At 43.7% G+C, this 6323-nt stretch overlaps 1 long non-coding RNA gene across 3 annotated transcripts in view; it reads left to right on the forward strand.

Annotated features, from left to right (window-relative positions):
* Positions 1 to 323: 323 nt before the first annotated feature.
* Positions 324 to 6323, forward strand: part of LOC115292411 — a 10078-nt gene continuing 4078 nt past the window's right edge. For 2 of the 3 annotated variants that reach the window (XR_003908976.1, XR_003908977.1), the window contains exons 1-2: positions 324 to 636; positions 4193 to 4360. This is a non-coding gene — a long non-coding RNA (uncharacterized LOC115292411). Of the gene's footprint in view, positions 637 to 4192; positions 4361 to 5083; positions 5160 to 6323 lie in introns of those variants that run through there. The other variant, XR_003908978.1, reaches the window with a different exon arrangement.

Consider the following 6323-nt stretch of genomic DNA (forward strand, 5'->3'; position numbering starts at 1 on the left):
CGGCCCACAGGCAGTGCCCCCCAATGGGATGGAGCGTCTCTGCCGCCATGAAAAGAAGGGTCCATTCTCTCATTTTAAGAGAAGAAACAGGGAGGGGCAGGGTGACGGGGCCCTGAGTCCCTGTCACACACACCTGTACCTCCTGACCCGCTTGGGCGGCTCCTGGCACTTCCGCTTCACCCGCCGGAGGGCACTCCGATCACGTCCTTGTGCCAAAAAATGCGAGACAGAATGTTCAAAAACAAAAATAATCAACGTGACAAAAATCTGACTGGGGTCTGATACTTTCTAAAGTGTGTTTATTTCCTTATTTTTTCCAGGGTGATCAGGATGCCAGAAAAGCAGTTATTTATGGTTTTTGAAAATGATTCGGAATCATATCAGTTCACGTTAAAAATCACTTTGTGCCATGGAATTTAAAATCACATCCTTCTGCTGGGAACAGTGCCATTTTCACCCAATAAAAAAGAAGCTAAACGAATATGTGAGCTGCTACAAGCCGGGAAAGATAGTGGCACTAAGAATAATCACATCCTCAGTACATTTTGAATAAAAACTAAACTGCCAAAAATTACTACCTCCGAGAAGAAACTAGGGTTGTTAATAATTATTGCCACTGAAAGAGAAAATTCCAGGGTGAGTATCCATATTTATTCCAAACTGTCTTTGTGAGTCATTAAGTCTTGCTCGCGTGAATGTTAAGATATTGTATTATGAGCAGTAATTGAAGTTTAACATGTTGCCACCGTTTCGTAGCTCATAGTTCTAGAAAAGAGATACGTGACACTGTCTTTGAGGTGATGAATGCTTAGAAATCGCAAAGACCCGGAACTGTCAGTTATATTTTTACTGGCATTTTATTGCTTAGGAAGGTTGTAAAGGCCAAGGCTGCTTCACCCTAGGAAATGGAAATCAGGCATTTATTAGCCTTCCTTCGCTGGCTTCCCGGTCAACAGATGGCTCATGAATTATTCATAGGTGTGTGCTGATCGACTGCAGTGAACCTCCGACCTGGGCTCATGCCCAGGCAGGAGTCTCATCCATGCAGGCTGCTCCAAAGAACGAGTCAGGATTTCTTTCAGAACCAGGGGCGCCTGGGGGCTCAGTCGGTTGAGCGTCCGGCTTCAGCTCAGGTCATGATCTCATGGCTCGCGGGTTCGAGCCCTGCATTGGGCTCTGTGCTGACAGCTAGGACCCCGGAGGCTGCTTCGGACTCTGTGTCTCCCTCTCTCTGCCCCTCTCCTACAGTTCTGTTTCTGTCTCAATAATAAATAAACATAAAATGTTTTTAAAAAATTAAGTTAAGTTAGAAAAGAAAAAAAGAATTTCTTTCCAAATCAGATGCTTTCGCAGGACCCGGAAGGTGCAGATACCTCTCTTGGCAGAAACCACAGATTCACTTTGTATCGTTTCTAAGATGAAATTTTAACATGTTTCTATTTGGTTTTCCATATGACTTAACAATCTAACTTATAAAGTCTGCACTAATACGTGTATACTATTATCTATATTATTACATCTATAAATCCTCCGTTATGATCCTAAACTCTCTAGGGAAGAGGAATTACGTAGGCGGACATCTATCCTAGCACAGTGCCTGTGCTCACAGTTTTTATGGAGTCACATCAAGTGGCAGGAACAGGGAAGTCGGGCGGTGGGCGTAGTCTCCATTTCTGTTACAATCCCCATCCGTTTTCTTTGTCTTTAAATTACCCTTTAGGAGGTAGGGAGGGGAATGGAATTCAAAGTGGGGAAGTTTACTAATCTGTGTTTATCCCTGGCCATTAGGTAGGGAAAAGTGAACATCTATGGTAATCAAGAGCTTCTAGAAGAGATGGGAGTTTTGTTTCATTCGTTCTCAGAATTTAGGTTAAAGTGTGTATATATGTATATAAGACGCTATGGTTATTCTGAAACACGTTAAAATGCTTCTTAAAAATCTTACTTCCTCCTCTGTCGGCATGTGAACCTCAGGTCTATGTTAAGAGCTGGCTGACACGGGGCACCTGGGTAACTCAGTCGGGTAAGCATGTGACTTCTGGCTTCATCTCAGGTCATGATCTCACAGTTCATGAGTTCCAGCCCCACGTCAGGCTCTGCACTGACTGTGGGGAGCCTACTTGGGATTCTCTCCCTCTACCCCTGCATGGCTTGCACTCTCCCCACCTCAAAAAATAAATAAACATTTAAAAAAAAGAGCTGAGAGGAACAGTGACAGCAAAGAGAAGAATACCAACAGCAGCTTTATATGAAATGCCGCCATTGTTAACGGGAATCCACACATACCACCCGCCCCTAAGCTAACTTACCCACATAACTAGGATCACCCCCACTCACAATAAGAAAACTGAAGCTCAGAGAAGTCACTCAGCTTGCTCAGGTTCTCATACCTGGGGCTGTCTAGAGCATTATGCTGCCCCTCTGATCCACCTTAAATTGTGCCTCCTGGTGACTGACCTGAAAGAACCACATCAGCAGACTCCGTGGCCTCTGATTTTTAGGGGGTTCAGCCAATGGGGAGCCCAGGCAGGTGAAGAGAGGGAGCTAACGCAGGCCGTTTTCAGGGCGAGGGCATCTCTTTTCCCAGCCCCAACTCCACAGCCAGAGGCCACCGTCTCTCCATCGCAGACTTCGTCTTCAGACTTCCAGTAGCCTTCCCCTCCTCTAATTCCAGACAGGACACGATGATGGCTCTAAAGTGCCACATTAGCATTCAGGATTTCCCTAGAGCTTCATAAATAGGCATTTTTGAGACCCCTCCTCAAATTACCCTGATTTGAGCGTGGTGTTTCCTGCCGGGACCCACGCTGGTCCATGCGCTGTTTACTGCGGCAAGCTCTGGGGATACGATACCATCTGTGCCTTCAAGAAGCTCTCATTTTCAGAGGTGGAGCAGAAGCAGGCGAAGGCGGGAGTCACTCAAAGTTTCAAATGCCCAGTATCTGTACCCCCTTTACTGGCAATTCCTCCAACATCGTAGGTATAGTCTGTAAAGTTCAGGGTGCCTTCCCCTGGCTTCCAAAGCTTCTGGGTTTAAGCCAGGCTGTTCTGAATAATCATTCACCAACAGACCTGCTTCGAACTGCCAAGGAAAGCCCTCCTGACTTATTAGACAGAGCCCTTCAGAAAGATGAGCTCTGAAGAACTTGCAAGAAGACAGAACACACTGACTGGGCTGCACTTAACTCTGAATTCCTGGAATCACCCTACAGCCCTGCCTGTGTTGGCCACAGGGCAGAGAATCTCAGGGACCATGGGAAATAAGCTGTAGAATTCTGTAGGTTTGCATGCAGCAAAGGGTTAACAAGGTTTGGGGCAGAAAGCTGCCATAGGGCGAAAGCGCCCAAGGTTAGTCACTAAGTAAAACAAGGCTTAGGGCAGGAAGCTGTCTCCACAGGATGACAGAGCCCGGAAACAGAGGTGGAAAGCTGCGACGGGGTGAAAGCACTCAAGGTTAGCTAGTAGAAAGGGTGCCTTGTTAGCCTTCAGGCAGCGTGTGCCAGCAACCTTACACTTTGGAGATAACAGCTACTTGGACAGAAAAACACTGTCCATCGGGCATCTGGCTGCAATATATCATTGTGCTTTAATCTCAACTCCTAACACCACTCACCCCCCAGAACCTCTGCTTCTTACACACACAAATTAGTGGTCGCTATCTTACTGTTTTCTTCTGCATGGTCACCACATATGTAAAACCTTGAGAGCCCAATAAATACAAAGACAAAACCCCTGTTCGGGGCTCTTGTCTCCTCCCAGACATTAGCCTTTCTTGTATTCAATTCTGTATCTGCTCTCTTGCCGGACAAGAGAACTCCAGACTCAAAGTCTGTGACAAGGGACAACCACCCATATCGCCTCTCTAATGACCTTTCCCTCTGCCAAGACAGAAGGGACCTGAACATTTATTTTCAAAATGTGCATTTCACTGCAACACCAAGAGAACAATGGGTTTCAGCTGATATGAAACAAACACAATTCTGCATAAATCTACATTGGTTTTGCTGAATTTGAAATGTCTTGCATTTAAATGTTGTGGTGCTTCTGGTCATGTATGAACTTGGCTACGCTACAGTCTACAGTGATTCAAACCTTAATCTGGGTGGTCCCGTGAAGGTATTTTGTAGATGTAATGAAGGTCCATAATCAGTCAACTTTAAGTAAGGGAGATTATTTTCAATGATCTGGGCAGGCTTGATTCAATCAGTTGAGAGTATTGAAGAGCAGAACGGAGGCTTTTCTGAGAAAGAAGAAATTCCACCTGCAGACAGCAGCTCAGCTCTTACATGAGTCCTGGACTGCCCTTCCTGACAGCCTGCCCTGCGGACTTTGGACCTGCCCAGCCAGCTCTCACTGTCACGTAAGCTAGTTCCCTGCAATACATGTGCACACATATCTCATACTGGTTCTGGCCCTCTGGGTGACCCTGATACAAATATCTATTAGCAAAAGTAAAGAGTTGAGAATTCAAAAATATTCCTAATTGCTATAGTTAGGTAAAAATAAAGCTGCATTGATTCAGGGTGCAGGGATGGAGAGACAAAATAGCAAATCATTAAGTGGCTCCAAATAGAAAGAATACAAAGTTTAAATTGAGAAAAATCACCTTTAGTTCTATAAAATGCTTTTGCTTTTCATACAACTCACAGTTATGTGGCATTCAGGAAATGGTGTTAAGAAATGTGAGATGCCATCCAAAGGTGTTCCCCTAGAGGCTTCTGGGATTCACAAATATGTCCATAGAGAAGGCTGCCTCCAACTGGGTCAAAATACTATTAAGCTCAATAAAACCAAATTAAATACGTAATGTGTCCACTTGGTGGGGAGGATTTATGGGAAGACATGAATAATTCCTGCTAAATTTGTACTTCTACATAAAATACTTCACCACATTGTTAGCTTGCACCTCAGACTCAATTGTAAATCTGAATTTCATTGTAAACTTAAGTATTTCAAAGATATGTATTAAAACACGGTGAGTTTATAAACTGACTTTTTATTACCCATCTAGCAAATACACCTGTCCTTCCTTTTTCCTCTCAAAACTATTTATGTATCAAAATAACCCAAGATTTATCCTTAGCATGATTCTCCAAGGAATTACACTGATCAGATGTATCCACAGTAAATGAAGATTATAAGAAAAGTTTCAAGCTTCCTCAAAACTTGTCATCTTCCATGAGAGCTATGAACAAATTCCACTGTAGACTACACCGTGCTCCAAAGCAGTCTAGATTTCCAATCTCTTCTTGGGTCGGTTTCATGACAATTTCCCGGAAGGCCAGAGCGCTTCCGAATGATGTTTTACCAGCAGCCTGGCCCCGGAGTAAGGATTTCACGAATAGCATCACATCAGGCCTCAGTGATCTTGTCTTAGTTTCACATCTAAATAGTGCTCCGCTGTGAGCAAAACACAACCTGCACCCAGTTTTTTTAAAAGAGGAACCAAAGACCTTGAACAGATGTCCAGTATTTGTCCAGAACAACTCAATAACTAATAGTAAAGGCTCTATGAGAACAGGAACTTCTTCCTCCTTACAGTCAGCGCAGCGGGGCCCCCTCTGCGGCCTCTTCACGGCACGGCCCACTGCATAGCATCTTATGGCCTTTTTGCTTGGAATGCATGGCAGCAATTTCTGACCTGCTCTAACATCATGCATGCCATTCATACTGCTTAAAATACTTTGTACACTACTTTAAGTTTTCTTCTGAAGCATAACAACCAGAATGGAACTCAAGTTGCTCATAATGGTAATAAAAGCTAAAAATTAGGGGCGCCTGGGTGGCTCAGTCGGTTAAGTGTCTGACTTCAGCTCAGGTCATGATCTCACGGTTTTTGAGTTCAAGCCCCGTGTTGGGCTCTGTGCTAACAGCTAGGAGCCTGGAGCCTGCTTCAAATTCTGTGTCTCCCTTTCTCTCTGCCCCTGCCGTACTCATGCCCTGTCTCTTCCTCTCTCAAAAATAAATAAACATTTTTAAAAATTTAAAGCTAAATATTAATCAGGGAGAAGCATGATATAGGAGGATTTTGCCATTTTGAACACACCAGGTGGCACTCTTGGGTGAAATGTCAGGCACTGACACAGACAGGAATTTAAATGCACAGCTAAAGAAGAATTCTAAAGCAATGCAAGTTGTCCAGGAGATGGAAGATAATCAACTAGTTGAACACTGAGCTTCTTTTTTTTTTTTTAGGCTTTTAATGGTTTTATTTTTTCACAGTATTTTTATTTTTATTATTTTATTTTATTTTATTTTCCATAATATTTTATTGTCAAATTGTTTTCCATACAACACCCAGTGCTCTTCCCCTTAAGTGCCCT

This window comes from Suricata suricatta, chromosome 5, assembly GCF_006229205.1.
Source record: "Suricata suricatta isolate VVHF042 chromosome 5, meerkat_22Aug2017_6uvM2_HiC, whole genome shotgun sequence".
Taxonomy (NCBI): domain Eukaryota; kingdom Metazoa; phylum Chordata; class Mammalia; order Carnivora; family Herpestidae; genus Suricata; species Suricata suricatta.